Below are 17,446 nucleotides of genomic sequence, written 5' to 3'. Positions count from 1 at the left end.
CCAACTGGCAACGTAGAGGAAAGCCAATCTGGGCTGCTGATATATGGAAAGACATTGCCTCTCGGGTGGAAAAGCTGACGGTGAAAGTCCGTCATGTAGATGCCCATGTCCCCAAAAGTCGGGCTAATGAGGAGCACCGAAACAACGAGCAGGTAGATCAGGCAGCAAAAATAGAGGTGTCAAAGATAGACTTAGATTGGCACCATAAGGGGGAGTTGTTCCTGGCTCGATGGGCTCATGATGCCTCAGGTCATCAGGGCAGAGATGCCACCTACAAGTGGGCACGAGACCGAGGGGTGGATCTAACCATGGACAGTGTTTCCCAGGTTATCCATGACTGTGAGACGTGTGCTGCCATCAAACAGGCCAAGAGAGTGAAGCCCCTATGGTATGGTGGGCGGTGGTCCAAGTACAAGTATGGGGAGGCCTGGCAGATTGACTATATCACACTGCCCCAGACACGCCAAGGCAAGCGCTACGTGCTGACCATGGTGGAAGCCACCACTGGATGGCTGGAGACTTTCCCTGTACCTCATGCCACTGCCCGGAACACCATCTTAGGCTTGGAAAAGCAAGTCCTGTGGAGACACGGCACCCCTGAGAGAATTGAGTCTGACAACGGCACCCATTTCAAGAACAGCCTTATCAACACCTGGGCCAGAGAACATGGTATCGAATGGATATATCATATTCCCTATCATGCTCCAGCTGCCGGCAAAATTGAACGGTGCAACGGACTCCTTAAGACTACCCTGAAGGCACTTGGTGGGGGAACATTTAGAAACTGGGAAATTAACCTGGCAAAAGCAACCTGGATGGTCAACACCCGGGGGTCTGTCAATCGAGCTGGCCCTGCTCAGTCAGAACCCTTACACGCAATAGATGGAGATAAGGTCCCTGTAGTACATATGAAAGGTATTTTAGGGAAAAATGTTTGGATTAATCCCACCTCAGGCAAAGACCAACCCATTCGTGGGATTGTCTTTGCTCAAGGACCTGGTTACACTTGGTGGGTAATGCAGGAAGATGGGGAGACCCGCTGTGTACCACAGGGAAACTTGGTCTTAAGAGAGAACTGGGTGTAAGATTTCATGGTGTGCAGATGGAAATAGAATAAGGGGTGGATAATGTCCTGGGTTGTAAGATAAGCTTGTATTCCATTTGCCATCTGTCGAAGGCGAACCGGTTGGACAGGTTTTTTGTTATCTCTCTCAGAGACAATGGTTTGTGTATACACCTTCGACTGATTCAATGAAAGGCTGAAAAAATGTAACACGGTGAGGGGTCCCACCCAGAGGGGGGAAGCAGCTCTCTCCCTCTTCTTCGCGGGACTCCGAGAGAAGCAGCTCTCTCCCTCTTCTTCGCGGGACTCCGAGAGAAGCAGCTCTCTCTCTCTCTCTGCGCGGGATTCCCGGGGAAAGCAGCTCTCTCTCTCTCTTCGCGGGATTCCTGGGGAAGCAGCTCTCTCTCTCGCTCTCTCTTCGGCGGCACTCGCAGCGAAGCAGCCGGCGCGTTGAGCCGACGGCGGCGGAGCTCAGAGGCAACCCCGGCGCAGAGGAAGACCGGCCCCACTGCCACCAGATCTTCAGAGGGAAACTATACCCTTCTAGAGATCACCACTGCAGCTACAATTCACCAGCCACTGCAAGGGAAGCAAATTGTCCCAGTAGAACTGATACTGGCACCCCGCAGGTTCTGGACTTTTTTTTTCTTTCACTGGTTTTGTTTGTACCGATTGCATTTGCCTTTTTAAATTGTTGTCTAGTTTTCTCCTAGTAAAGAATTGTTACTCCCACTCCCATATCTTTGCCTGAGAGCCTTTTAATTTAAAGATCCTGGTAATTCAGAGGGAGGGGGGTTTGCCGTTCTCCATTGCACAGGAGGCTTTGCCCTCTTTCACAGACTCCTGTCTTGTCGAACCAAGACAGAATTTGGCGCCCAACGTGGGGCCCGAGGGCATTGAGAGGGAAAAAGGATTAACAGTTCTTAAGTAATTTGGTTTTGTTGTGTGTAAAAACATCTTCAGCATCACCATGTGGTCTAGTTTACCTTGGTTTGGGTGGCATGTGATCGTAGCTATACTTTTCCCATTTGCAGACCCTTATCTAAAAATGGGTCCTATAACTAAGGCTACGGTGTCTGTTATCAAGTTTGGCTTCTGGGTTAATTGGGTGAGGAATTCATGGATCTTTAATTTCCTCTGGAAGGCAGGTACATGGATTCATAGCTATCACACGTTAACTGTATGTTTTTGGGGTTACTTTAATAACGGTACCTACTGCGAGGAAATAGCACCTGGGCAAACTTTCTCTCAACCTTTTAACCATCTTTTTGGGTCTGCTCCACCAGTTCTCAAAGGGTTAAGATCCTTTATAAGTGCTAATGATACCATACAATGGGTGGTGTTGCTGATAGTCCTGTTATATTTAGCATTCAGAGATAAGGGAAGATTAACCTGGATAACTACCCTCACACCTACACCACAGACTCGAGATGCTGCTGCTCCAGAGCCTGACCCTGCCCCACAGCCCACCTCAGAAATGAACCGCCCAGATTGGGTGAGGGTTCTGGTTAAGGAGATACGAGAGATGCTGAAGGAGTGCATTTCCCCAGCTGGTGAGAAACCGGCCCTTTGCCTTGAGGAGGGACAGTCTAATAGTACAGCTGTGGAACCCACAGATGTTACAACTGTCCAGGTTCCAGCTGAACCACAAGGGCAGTCACGGTCAGCAGCAGTGGCCCCGGTAGAAACAAGGAAGTCTAAGGTGAAAGCAGAGCACCCTGCAGATAGGGACAGGAATGGAGGAACCTCACAACCCACAGGGGAGCCAGAGATTGCTATCATCACCGAGTCCCTGACGTACGAAAGTCTTCGCAATCTGCATAAAGACATTGTGCGACGAGGGCGTGAGGCTTATGCTACCTGGCTACTCCGGGTTTGGGATCTTATGGGTACAGGCGTGCAGCTGGACGGTGGTGAGGCAAGGAACTTGGGACCCTTGACCCAGGACTCAGGTATAAATCAGGTTTTTGTAAGGGAACCAGGGTCCCTTTCTCTCTGGGAGCGGCTCTTAATGAGTGTCAGGGAGAGGTTTATCCACAGAGAGAGAATGCAAGAGCACCATCATAGAATGCGCTGGAAGACCCTCGAGGAAGGGATCCAACAGCTGAGAGAAGTGGCAGTATTGGAGGTACTCTTTGGGAGGGATGGACGACACAATAATGATCCTGACAAGGTCAGGTGTACGGGACAAATGCTGTGGAGTCTGGCAAATCTTGGGCCATCTCAATACGCCACCTTCATTGCAACGATCAATGCTGACACCCACCGGGAGACAATAGGTTCTGTTGCCAACAAACTTAGGAATTATGAGAGTATGATTAATGGCCCAATGCAGGCTCATATCTCAGCTGTGATTAAGGAGTTTAAAGAGGAGATGAGGGAGGAGATAAGGAAGGTTAATACAGCACCCGTGAGAGTCACAGGCCCCAGAATCAGCACCCAACAATCCCCAGCTAGAGAGAGAGGGTACACCCCAAGGGCTAATCTGTGGTTCTTCCTGCGTGACCATGGGGAAGATATGGGGAGGTGGGATGGGAAACCCACTTCTGTCCTGGCAGCACGGGTCCGTCAACTCAAGGAGGGAAACTCTAACCGGGGGAGTTCCACCAAAGTGAAGGTAGCCTCAACCTCCCGTGACCAAGCTTGTGGGTACGATCTGTCAGACCCCCTTGAAGGGACCTCTAGTATGTATGCCCAGGGAAGGAATGATAACCAGTGTTAGAGGGGCCCTGTCTCTAGCCAGGGAGAGGCACGGGAAAACCGGATCTTCTGGACAGTGTGGATCCGATGGCCTGGCACATCAGAGCCACAAAAATATGATGCTTTAGTTGATACTGGTGCACAGTGTACTCTGATACCATCGGGACATGTGGGGGCAGAGCCTGTTTCCATTGCTGGTGTGACAGGGGGATCACAACAATTGACTCTGGTGGAAGCTGAGGTGAGCCTGACTGGGAAGGAGTGGAAGAAACACCCTATAGTGACTGGCCCAGATGCTCCGTGTATCCTAGGCATAGACTTCCTCCGGAACGGATATTACAAAGACCCAAAGGGACTCAGGTGGGCTTTTGGAATAGCCGCTGTAGAGGCAGAAGACATTAAGCAATTGAACACCTTGCCTGGACTGTCAGAAAACCCCTCTGCAGTAGGACTCCTAAGGGTGGAAGAACAACGCGTGCCAATTGCGACCTCGACAGTGCACCGCCGGCAGTATCGGACGGATCGAGATGCCGTGATCCCCATCCACAAAATGATTCGGGAGCTGGAGAGCCAAGGGGTGGTCAGCAAAACCCACTCACCCTTCAACAGCCCCATCTGGCCTGTGCGCAAATCTGACAAAGAATGGAGATTGACTGTGGACTATCGTGGCTTAAATGAAGTGACTCCACCGCTGAGCGCTGCTGTGCCGGACATGCTGGAACTCCAGTACGAGCTGGAGTCCAAGGCAGCAAAGTGGTATGCCACCATTGATATTGCTAATGCGTTTTTCTCCATTCCTCTGGCAGCAGAATGCAGGCCTCAGTTTGCTTTCACCTGGAGGGGCGTGCAGTACACCTGGAACCGACTGCCCCAGGGGTGGAAACACAGCCCCACCATCTGCCATGGACTGATCCAGGCTGCACTGGAAAAGGGTGAGGCTCCAGAACACCTGCAATACATTGATGACATCATTGTGTGGGGGAGCACAGCGGCAGAAGTGTTTGAGAAAGGTGAGAGGATCATCCAGATACTACTAGAAGCTGGCTTTGCCATCAAGAAGAGCAAAGTCAAGGGACCTGCCCGAGAGATCCAGTTCCTGGGAGTGAAATGGCAAGATGGACGGCGCCAGATTCCCACTGAGGTCATCAACAAGATCACAGCTATGTCCCCACCAACCAGCAAAAAGGAAACACAAGCTTTCCTGGGTGCCATAGGTTTCTGGAGAATGCACATTCCTGAGTATAGCCAGATTGTGAGCCCTCTTTATCTGGTTACCCGAAAGAAGAATGATTTCCACTGGGGCCCTGAGCAGCAACAAGCCTTCACCCAGATCAAGCAGGAGATCGCTCATGCTGTAGCCCTTGGCCCAGTCAGAACGGGACCAGAGGTCAAGAATGTGCTCTACTCTGCAGCCGGGAACCATGGGTTGTCCTGGAGCCTTTGGCAGAAAGTGCCTGGGGAGACTCGAGGCCGACCACTGGGATTCTGGAGCCGAAGTTACAGAGGGTCTGAAGCCAACTACACTCCCACAGAGAAGGAAATCTTGGCTGCCTTTGAAGGAGTTCAAGCCGCCTCGGAGGTAATTGGCACAGAAACACAACTCCTCCTGGCACCCCGACTACCGGTGCTGGGGTGGATGTTTAAAGGAAAGGTTCCTACTACCCACCATGCCACTGACGCAACATGGAGCAAATGGATTGCCCTCATCACTCAACGCGCCCGTATTGGAAACCTGAATCGCCCTGGGATTTTGGAGATAATTACGAACTGGCCAGAAGGTGAAAACTTTGGTCTCACTGATAATGAGGAGCAGGTACAAGTGACAAGGGCTGAAGAGGCTCCACCATACAACCAACTACCAGCAGAAGAGACCTGCTACGCTCTTTTCACTGATGGTTCCTGTCGCATTGTAGGGATGAACCGGAAGTGGAAAGCAGCCGTATGGAGCCCCACACGCCAAGTTGCACAAGCTACCGAAGGAGAAGGTGGATCGAGCCAACTCGCCGAACTCAAGGCCGTTCAGCTGGCTCTGGACATTGCTGAAAGGGAGAAGTGGCCAAAGCTCTACCTTTATACTGATTCATGGATGGTAGCCAATGCTCTGTGGGGCTGGCTGGGAAGGTGGAGGAAGGCCAACTGGCAACGTAGAGGAAAGCCAATCTGGGCTGCTGATATATGGAAAGACATTGCCTCTCGGGTGGAAAAGCTGACGGTGAAAGTCCGTCATGTAGATGCCCATGTCCCCAAAAGTCGGGCTAATGAGGAGCACCGAAACAACGAGCAGGTAGATCAGGCAGCAAAAATAGAGGTGTCAAAGATAGACTTAGATTGGCACCATAAGGGGGAGTTGTTCCTGGCTCGATGGGCTCATGATGCCTCAGGTCATCAGGGCAGAGATGCCACCTACAAGTGGGCACGAGACCGAGGGGTGGATCTAACCATGGACAGTGTTTCCCAGGTTATCCATGACTGTGAGACGTGTGCTGCCATCAAACAGGCCAAGAGAGTGAAGCCCCTATGGTATGGTGGGCGGTGGTCCAAGTACAAGTATGGGGAGGCCTGGCAGATTGACTATATCACACTGCCCCAGACACGCCAAGGCAAGCGCTACGTGCTGACCATGGTGGAAGCCACCACTGGATGGCTGGAGACTTTCCCTGTACCTCATGCCACTGCCCGGAACACCATCTTAGGCTTGGAAAAGCAAGTCCTGTGGAGACACGGCACCCCTGAGAGAATTGAGTCTGACAACGGCACCCATTTCAAGAACAGCCTTATCAACACCTGGGCCAGAGAACATGGTATCGAATGGATATATCATATTCCCTATCATGCTCCAGCTGCCGGCAAAATTGAACGGTGCAACGGACTCCTTAAGACTACCCTGAAGGCACTTGGTGGGGGAACATTTAGAAACTGGGAAATTAACCTGGCAAAAGCAACCTGGATGGTCAACACCCGGGGGTCTGTCAATCGAGCTGGCCCTGCTCAGTCAGAACCCTTACACGCAATAGATGGAGATAAGGTCCCTGTAGTACATATGAAAGGTATTTTAGGGAAAAATGTTTGGATTAATCCCACCTCAGGCAAAGACCAACCCATTCGTGGGATTGTCTTTGCTCAAGGACCTGGTTACACTTGGTGGGTAATGCAGGAAGATGGGGAGACCCGCTGTGTACCACAGGGAAACTTGGTCTTAAGAGAGAACTGGGTGTAAGATTTCATGGTGTGCAGATGGAAATAGAATAAGGGGTGGATAATGTCCTGGGTTGTAAGATAAGCTTGTATTCCATTTGCCATCTGTCGAAGGCGAACCGGTTGGACAGGTTTTTTGTTATCTCTCTCAGAGACAATGGTTTGTGTATACACCTTCGACTGATTCAATGAAAGGCTGAAAAAATGTAACACGGTGAGGGGTCCCACCCAGAGGGGGGAAGCAGCTCTCTCCCTCTTCTTCGCGGGACTCCGAGAGAAGCAGCTCTCTCCCTCTTCTTCGCGGGACTCCGAGAGAAGCAGCTCTCTCTCTCTCTCTGCGCGGGATTCCCGGGGAAAGCAGCTCTCTCTCTCTCTTCGCGGGATTCCTGGGGAAGCAGCTCTCTCTCTCGCTCTCTCTTCGGCGGCACTCGCAGCGAAGCAGCCGGCGCGTTGAGCCGACGGCGGCGGAGCTCAGAGGCAACCCCGGCGCAGAGGAAGACCGGCCCCACTGCCACCAGATCTTCAGAGGGAAACTATACCCTTCTAGAGATCACCACTGCAGCTACAATTCACCAGCCACTGCAAGGGAAGCAAATTGTCCCAGTAGAACTGATACTGGCACCCCGCAGGTTCTGGACTTTTTTTTTCTTTCACTGGTTTTGTTTGTACCGATTGCATTTGCCTTTTTAAATTGTTGTCTAGTTTTCTCCTAGTAAAGAATTGTTACTCCCACTCCCATATCTTTGCCTGAGAGCCTTTTAATTTAAAGATCCTGGTAATTCAGAGGGAGGGGGGTTTGCCGTTCTCCATTGCACAGGAGGCTTTGCCCTCTTTCACAGACTCCTGTCTTGTCGAACCAAGACAGGCTCCTTGAAGGATGAGCCCCACTTGTTTCAGCACCTAACACTGTCCTCTTTTTCCCTTTCTGTGAGCCTTGACCACCTTCCTGGTAGCCAAGCACCTCCTCTGCCAAGGATCAACAATGTCTCAGTGAAGCTTTCCCATGCATCACTCACTCACTCACTCACTCACTCACTCACTCACTCACTCACTCACTCACTCAATTTTTGCTGGCAGAGTAGGCACAGTCCTACATCCCTCCATCACCATGCACAAGTCAATGACTGCAGTGGCTGGTCTCAGCCAAGAGTGGCTAATAAACTACCCATGTTTGACCCCAGAAGATGCTTCTGGAAAGTGTGTTGGCTAAGGTTTGGAGAAAAATAAAATAAATAAAATAGAGCATCAAACAGACAGACACACTTGCAGTGAAGAAGAGTCACATCACAACTTTTTTTTTTTTTTTTTTTTGGTGGAGGTAGGCAGGATTTAGCCTTCACTGAGTGAAGGAGTTGCTGGTTTAGTCAAGTCAAGAACAGGATGAGACACACTGGTCTAGTGCACTGACATTTGCATCTCTGAGTGAGAGTGCTTGTTTTCACTGAAAGAGCAGCAAGACTGCCTTTTGAAAGATTTAAAAGTAGTTAAGCTTTTGGAGGAAAAGAAGTGAATATATTCTGATGGGAAGCTTTGAATCTCTCTGGGCCTACCAGAATGGCCCCAGAAAAGACTTCAGCATTTCTGAGTGCATCTTCTTAAACTGTGTGGTCTGTTTTGGGGGTTGTAAATAAACACTTATATTTCACTTTTGCCTGACATAAGAATGTTTTAATGGTAACTGGCTAGGAGGAAAACATCACTGATCTAAAATTAAACAAACGTGTCTTTCTGAAGCAGGGAAGCTCAGGCTGAGAGCAAGTATCACAAGGCTGAGGGAGAATGATGTTTTTTCCACTGATTAGCACAGGCTAGGGGACCTCTCCTGCATACTGCAAACGAAGAAAAGGCATGCTTGAATGCTTAAATCCTGAATGAATTTTGCATAAAGAAAAAAAAAACCAAAAACCAGCTTTTGCCCTGAAAGTACACCCCTTCCCTCCCTGCTCTGAAGTCCCTTGATCCTCAATACTAATTACTGTTGGCTAGTACCTTGCAGTGGGGCTGCACTGTGTCAGGGAAAGGAGAAAGAAACCTGCCAGGCTTGTGTGGAGGAATTCCTGGGCATGTGCAATCTCCAGGCACAAGCACAACCTATATCTGTTCCTGGATTTAAAAGCATTGTAGAAAAGTGCTATGCAGGCACAGTCCAAACGCACTAAGATCTAATTGGGACTTAATTCTTTTGAAATTTCAAGGCAAATACGTACCTTTCCTCCAAGGAAAATAAAACAAATGTTATCTCCTTCCACAAGGGGTGGAATCAAAAGCAACCAAAAAGTTACCCTTATAGCACATGACAGCAGCACAGTTGGATCCTGGCTCAGCCTTTTAGCTCGCTGTGCTCCATGCCGTGCTCAGCCTGGTGACTCCAGGCCCTCAGCCACAGAGTGTGAGATTAGCAGCACAGGCTGCTCATGAATTTTGCACGGCAGCAGCTCTGAACCTTATATTACATGTGTGCATTTGTGCAGGAGACAGGGAGTAAAATTAAACAGGGTGTGTAATTAGGTATTTCATACCACATCACATTGCGCTAGGGTTTAAAAGGCATATCCAGCACTGGCTAATGACCACAGTCCATATGCTTCCATGTGTCTGTCTCTCAACTTCCATATGATACAGAAGCCTATAGACATACATTACAAATTGAAATTTGGGCATGGTCTGTGCCCCTACCTGGACAACTTTCTTGTGGTGCCCCAGTTCTGGAGAGCTACTTCTGGGAACCAGTGCCACAGCTTTTAAAAGGAATGATAGTGAGGAATCTGTGAGTAGAGATGCAAAAATGGCTCATAGAAGAGTGACCAATGAGTCACCTCATTGCTAATGTAGGCAGGTCAATGGCTACTTCAGAAATGTTGCTTTTATTCTATTCCCTACCTTCTAATAGCATTCATGTTGGCAAATGCAAGAATCCTAAAGTGGAGCAGCAGCAGGTACAGGCGCTCTTCAAAATGCTGGAACCCCCTGCCCTGCCCGTGCCCTCATCTGGTTGGCAAAGAGCTGAAAGCAGCACCAGGGGCTCACAGGCGTGGCTGACAGGAGTCTCTCAGCCCTGTCTGGGGTTGGTGAGTGGTCCTGGCTGCAGCCAATTCCAGCCAGAGAGTGGCTGAGGATCCTGGGTGTTGCAGCAGGGCTCACAGTGTTCCTGGGGCTGTGGCTGTGCCAAACGTAGTCAGGAGCATCGACTGCAAAATATTCCTGGTGCAGACAGAGCCTTTGGAGGAAAGGCAACAGCTGCCTGAAATGGTGCAGGGTATGTTTTCATCTGGAAGCCTTTGCCAGCCAAACTAGCTTTCCCTGCCCATTGCAATGTCAATCTCTTCTTGCAGACAAGCCCCTAATGTGGCTGAGAAAGTTGTTTTCGGGACTGAAGTTTTCCAGTATTGGCTTTTCAACCAAAGTCTGTGGTACAAATCTCAGGCTTGGCCTGAGCTGGCAAGAGGAAAAATACCTTCCCATCTCTCTAATGCTCTGGAGCAAATCACAATCTCTGTGGCAAAGGTGATAATGCAAACAGGGTTAGCTTATTTTTAACATAGTTTGAGAAACTGCTTTATGCAAAAAAGTTTCACAGTTTTAAAGAATAGTTGAGTCCCATCTTTGGTAGCCAAGTGAAACTGCTATTATCTCTCAGGCAAGAAAAGTGTTTGTAGCAATGTTTTTGAAAAGTATTAGTGTGATTTTGCAGGCCAATATAGACTGTCCTCTAGGGTTGAAATCCTCCCTGTGTTTTTTAAAAAAACAGTAGAAATAGAATGGATGTCACAGCTGGCTAAAGTTTTTGGAAGATTTTATTTAAAATGAGCACTGAGAAACGCAAAGCATCATCCTGGACTGGCTGAGTTTGAGGAGGTGATGCAGCTGTACCAGTGCAGTGCCTTGTGTCTGCAGCCATTCCTGTCTTTGAGGGCACCACAGCAGCCCTTGGAGCCCCAACCTCCCAGCACAGTCCTGAGCCAGCACAGCTGAGGCTGCCACGAGGTCCTGCACCCTCACTCTGCTCCAGGACCTGGAGCAGCAGCTGCTGGATGCCAGCCCTGTGCTGCTAATCTTCATGTGCACTGTAAAACCAGAGGAGCTGTACCTCAGTGACACCTGGCTTGATAACATCTTCGATGTTATCTTCCCCCAGTCTCCCTCCCTAACGCTATTCCCCCATCCTTTTCAAGGAAAAAAAAAAAAAAAAAAAAAAAAAAAAAAAAAAAAAAAAAAAGAAAAGGAAGGAAGCCTGCATTCTGATGCTGGGTCAGTGGACATGGAATAATTCAAATTCAGCACCTTCCTCTGAGCTATGTGGTACCCAAGGGACAGTATCTTACTCTGCTCCTTCCTATCACTCTGTGCACTTGTAGGGGCTTATGGTATTACTGCAAAACACTCTAGACATGCACAGCATGAAGAAACAAGTTGAAAGGTACATTTGGATGCTCCAGACTCAAATCAGATAAACTCACAGGATTCACGTGGCCTCTGACACCAGGTGATTGCAAATGGTAATAAATAGAATCCAAATTCAGGTTGGCACATGCTTTCCTAGCAAGGGGACTAAAAATAACTGCATTTTAACAGACTGAGTGGTTAGAGAACTTTGTTAATTCAGACATAAACCTGTTAGCATAAAATATTGCCGGAGGTCTGAAATGGCCTCAGACAGTTTACATTTTTCATCAGGATTGGTGCTAGAGACAACTAACCCTTTCTCTCCCTAGGAATAATGCTGCTTTTCCACAAGGCAACCCAAAAGCCAATCTCTTTGTACACAAGAGAAATACCTCTAATCTAGACTTTATTAGACTGATCATTATATAATGGCTTTAGAAACTCTGGACAAAATAAAGCAGTGGGTTTAGCTGATGGTAATGTCAGATTGCTGTCAATAATCCCCAGCAGATGCAAACGTGTGACCCTTTTTCCCCTTAATTGTTGAATATTTATTTTTATCTTATAATGTTAATAAGGTTTATTGTGCTACAGAGAGAGCTGATATCACATGACCTTCATCTTCCTGACTCACAACAAAACCAGAAACATTATACTGCCTGTCACGTCCTGTTGCTTAATGATAATGTGTAGGTTAGTTGCTTTTCTTCCCCACACAATATTATTTATTCCTTTTGGACTGCCTTGCCTTATTTGGAGTTGCCATCGTGCTGAGAAAAAGGCATGATTGAAACAGGGGGTTCTGGAGCATCTTTTCAGTAGGAGCAGAGGGAAAAACAACAACAAAAAATAAATATGCAACTAGTCTTTAGACAGCACTTGTTCAGTTTATGAGTGATGTTAGACAATGTGACTGCCTAAAAGAGCAGGGAACTGGATTTGGTGAAGCAGGAGGGACCTAGCAACTCAGTCATCCTAAATAAGACCTAGATAAAAGCCCGAGTAACCCTGGTCTTAATAAACAGAAACAGACTATGCAAAGGACATTGGAGAGAAAAAACCCAGACAATTTAATTTTTTTGGAACAGAATTAGCTCCACTTATGTATATTTGAGATGGCAGGCACCCAAAGCAAAGGTTTGCATCTGGTCCTCTATTTGTGCTGTGCTAGCCAGGATCCCCAACCCAGATAACTCATTTTGGATCAACCATGTTGGTTTTTTGTAGGATCCAAGGGCCAAAATGATACAGACAGAAGAATGCAACAGCCTGGGGAGTTTGGCTGTAGCTTAGGCTGCACCTTTTCACATCACTGCAAGGAAAGGTGAGGCTCATGTGCAGGTGGATTAACTAGAATTCCCACACCGTGGGATGAATGGCTGCAGTTCCCAAAGCAACACTGCCATGTCCAGCAACTGCTCCCCACTCCCTCCACAGCAAGGGGAAAACAAGATGTGCCCCAAGCCCAGCATCTCGTGCCCATCTCTGGGGCAGAGAAGCCAGTGCATCACGGCCCTCAGCTCTTGATCCCATGTCTAAACTAAGCAGAGAAATGGAAACCTTTTCAATATACTGCAGAAAAGGACATGCAGGATGGAGGATGCACAATAAGGAAGCACAGAATTCCTGGGCAGTTCAGCCCCTGGGGCAGCTGGCACCAGCCTCTGGACATGACTGGCTAGGAGTGGTCTCACTGGGAGGACTGGGGCTAAACAGAGGAGGTGCCCCACCTTCTGTGGGCAGGCAGAACCTGGCCCTGGCTTTGTACCAGGATTTTGGCAAGGGGTGCAGTGGGAAGCCCCGAAGATGTAGCATTTTGTCTGTGCCAGAAATCTCCAGCTGCAGAGTACTGAACACAAACTTTGTATATCCTGAAAACAGCAAAGATAAGTGATTTTTTGGGTTTGTTACGTGTTTTAAACGGAGTGAGAGCCCTCAGCTATTCCAGCACATTCCCTTTGCAGGTTCATTAATGAGACCTATGGGAATTGGATTGGGTTCTTTTTCACTGTTATTTGGACGGTGAGAAAATAAAATGGCAGAAAGGAGATGCTATTTTCAAACTGTTTTTTTTTCTGTTTTGCAGCTGAAATGTTTACCAGGTTTCTGTCATTAAGTCCAGATATTTGGGGTATATATTAGAAATGTGCAGGGACTAGCCTAGATTTTTGTGTGTGGTTAATTTTACTGAGATCCCTGCAATAAATTATTTACATTGCGTTTTAAAACACTCTTTTTATGGCATGAAAATAGTATTTCATGCTATAAAAATAATGTTTCAGTCCATGTGGTCATGATACAGTATAGTACTTTTATTTTGTTCAGACTGCTTTGTAAGCATTAGTGACATGAATGTTAGGGTACACTTGTGAATTAGGCAGCACATCCCAGTTACAGTGACATGAAAAATGTGTCTGCTTCCCAAATGTCTTTGCACCAATATCACTATTTTGATTGGCGGGGGGAGTGGGGAATAATTTTCGCCATGGTGATAAAAGCCCTGCAACCCCCAAACCTGTTTGTAGTTAAACCAAAAATGAAAGTAGCATATCTGTGTCTGACTGCATCCCAAATATTGGTATCAGGATCCCCTGACTCAAATGGCATAGGCCAGGTCTTGGTTTCCAGCCTGTTACATCAATATTGATGTAGCTAATGCCTGACAGATGTCGTGGTGAAATCATAGATCCATTGAAGTCACTGGCAAAACTCCCATTCATTCAGATGGTCCCAAGGCTTTGCTCAGCACAATTTAGGCTCTGTGTGTGATACCCAAAGCACAGGTCATCCTCAGTTACAACATGGCTGTTTCCCCAACCCAGGAACAAGACGGGCAGAAAGCGGCACTGTGCACAGTGCCAGGATGTGCTCCTGTAACTGGTATCCTCAGGCAGCTGCACATGATGGGCAAATCCAGGGAGGACAATGGCCACTGAAACACTTCTGCCCACTACTTCTCTTCTGTCATCCCGCAACATCTGTGTAACACCTACAGAAGTCACTGGGGTCGGCAAGTAAAGCTTTAGCTGGTTTTGAGGCAATTTAGTACTGCACTAACTTTCAGCTTCCTACTGGCTGCCTACCAGATGCTTGCAGACTGGAGACCTGGAAACCTTGACCTTGTGGCATTTCACCCATGACATGAGCCAGGGCATTCAGTGCACAGCCTCTGGGAATCACAGGAAACTAACATTGCAGTCATACTCCCTGAGCCAGGGAACAGGTACAGATGCCCACGGACTGCTTACATTGCCACATTTTTCCATGCTTTTGAGCTGTGTGTGCCTCTGTGTCCTGTGTGTGGTTATGCCAACAGAAATGACCTGGCTGCAGAGCCACAGCTGCAGCTCTATCCTGTGATCAGGCACAAGGAAAGCTGTTCCATATTTCCCTTAGGGGATAAAAAAAGTCTGGATGTTTTTTTGGTGGCCCTCCTTTCAGCAGTTTGCACACCATAAATAGCATGCTTACTGCTCCCTGGGAATCCATGGAAGATGTTGATTCCTCAGCTGAGTGCTGTTTAAAAAGAAATAGGATCCACCTCTGTGTGGGCTGAGCTGCTGAGAACCATGCTCCTGTGCTCTGGCTGGGCTTTGAGATGCAGTGGTGCTTTTGATACCCAGTTTGTTTAAAACCAGGCAGGGTATCTCTGCCATACACGGTGGTGAAGGGAAATCAGAACCCACTGCACCCATAGGGATAACTTCTTTCATTGATAAATTAAACCAGCTGGCACTATAGAAATGGAAAAGATGACACATCTGTTTTCTGCAGAGGCAAAAGCTGATGCTGGAATTTCCCATCCTCGCACCACCTCTTATCTCCCATCTCAGTTATTTCAGAGTGCTGCAATGGGAAAGTTCAGCAAAGAGAAGAGAAGGCAGCATGTCCAGCCCTGCCATGTATGAAGAAAACTCCTTACCGGTGGAAGCATCAGCTGAAGAGTGAAAGGGATGGATCACCATGGCAGTATGGTCAGGATCACTTAATGAGATGGGCACAACCCCAAAACTGTGCATTTCAATGTAGGCAAACACTAGGACTTGCATCCAGAAGCAGAATACAAACAACAGTCCTATTACTGCAGGGAACACCCACATCTAGAGAGGATTGATGAGAAAGATAAATGTGTCTAACAGTTCAAGAAGGTTGTGGATAAGGTGAGGACAAATCCAAGAAAGGCCATGGAACAAAATGACTAAGTACTGGAAAATGTGGCTTGAAGCGACAGACTAGAGAAGACACTCCATCTGTTTAGCCTAACAAAGACAAAGTTGAGAGGATGACTTGATCACAGCCTCTAAGTACTGACATGGGGAACAGAAATGTGATAATAGAAGGCTTTTCAATCTAGCTGACGCAACTATAATATGATCCAACTGGAAGTTGGAAGCCAGACAAATTTTGACTACAAATAAGGTGCAGATGTTTAACAGTGAGGGTAATTAACCAGTGGAACTAATTACCAAGGACTGTGGGGACTATCACCAGCAACTTTAAATCAGGATTAGATTTCCTCCCCCTCCCCCTGCCAGAGATGTGCTCTAGTTCATTTAGGAATGAATTCAGAGATGTCCTTCAGTGCATGTATTACTCAGGAGCTTGGGTGAGATTATCAAGCCAGCTTTCTCTGCCTTTGGAATACCCCTGTGATTCACAGGCCCTTGAAGTACATAGACACCATGCAGAAAACTTGCAGCACTTGCCCAAATTGACTCATGACACTTCATTTCATATCCTGGGCTGTTAAGTAGTAAGGGGACAAATTGGTAAGAGTGGGAGGAGAAGGGCGTGGGCGACAGGATCACAGATCCCTTCCATGCAAGCCTGTGCATTATCTCGATGATTCAGTTACTTCTTTAAAGACATTAAAAGAATAAAAGAATTAAGATGGCAAATGCAATTTTCTGCCCTCCTAAAAGCATTGCAGAAAAAATGAGCTTTCAGGAAAGATACTGATAAAGTGTGCTATGTGTTCCTCTTGCTGTTCTGTGCTGAATTTGGCCAGGACAAGAAGCATCCCAAAATCAGAATAGGAAGAAACGACCCCTGTCTGTAGTGAAATCATCCTGGGGAGCAGCAGTGAGCCAAGGCATGGCTCCTGGCCCGCCAGTGACAGACCATGAAACTGCCTCCATCTGTTGCAAGGTCCATGCGGACATTCCATCGAAGAAAACAACCAGCCCAGCATCAGCGATGCTCGGGTGCAGCAGCCAAAAGTGAAGCACAGTGTCTGGCTTGGGAGCCTGTGATGGATGGAGATGAATGCCTGGGCTGGACCTGCACAGCCCGTGGTGAAACCCCTGTGTGCTCCAGCTCGGGGCAGATGGAGGGGAGGCCAACAAGAAACACAGGGTATAGACAGCCTCTCCCCAGCCATGAAATGTGTAAAATCAAGGAAAGATTGGAGGTGTTTGGAGTTTTAGCCATGAAATGCGTAAAGTCAAGAAAAGGTTGGAGGTGTTTGGAGTTTTGCTGCAGGCGCAATTTTCCATCCCAACATGGCAGCAGGGCGCAACTACAGCTGGGGGACAGAGGCACCGGGAGAGGCTCTTAACTTGCAAGAGTCATCCTGTCCCAGGTTGGCCCTAATGGTCTTTTATAACCTTACAAAGCCTTCTAGAACCTTCTGGAACCTTTCAGAACCTGCCAGGGCCTTCTAGGACGTTCTCCAGCTGTGCTGACTTTGACCAGAGTCGTGGCAGGAATGCGGGAGCAGAGCGGAGGCGGGGAACACCCCGCTGCCCCTGCGGTCCCGTCCCTCACATCCGTGGGTCCCGCAGGGCCTGGACATGGCCAGTGCCGGGGGCAGGCAGGGCTGGGGGGAGGAGGCTCCTCAGCTGCCTCTCGCACCTGCCGGCGCTCGCAACTGCAATTAGTTGCACCCGGTCGAAGCCAAATTGAGGCCCCTTTCAAACGGCAACTCTGTGCGTTTTGTTTCCAAAGGGAAGTTCATCTTTTATGTGCATGCAAAATGGATAAAACCCGAGGAACCTTTTTTTTTATCCCGCCCCCCCTCCTCCCTTCTCTCAGTCAGGCAGGAATTTGTTTAAAAACACCGGCTGCTGAGGCAGGGAGATGCAGTGGGTTGAGGTCTGCAGCGAT

This window comes from Lonchura striata, chromosome 2 (genome assembly GCF_046129695.1).
Source record: "Lonchura striata isolate bLonStr1 chromosome 2, bLonStr1.mat, whole genome shotgun sequence".
Taxonomy (NCBI): domain Eukaryota; kingdom Metazoa; phylum Chordata; class Aves; order Passeriformes; family Estrildidae; genus Lonchura; species Lonchura striata.
Note: the sequence above shows the minus strand (reverse complement) of the source record.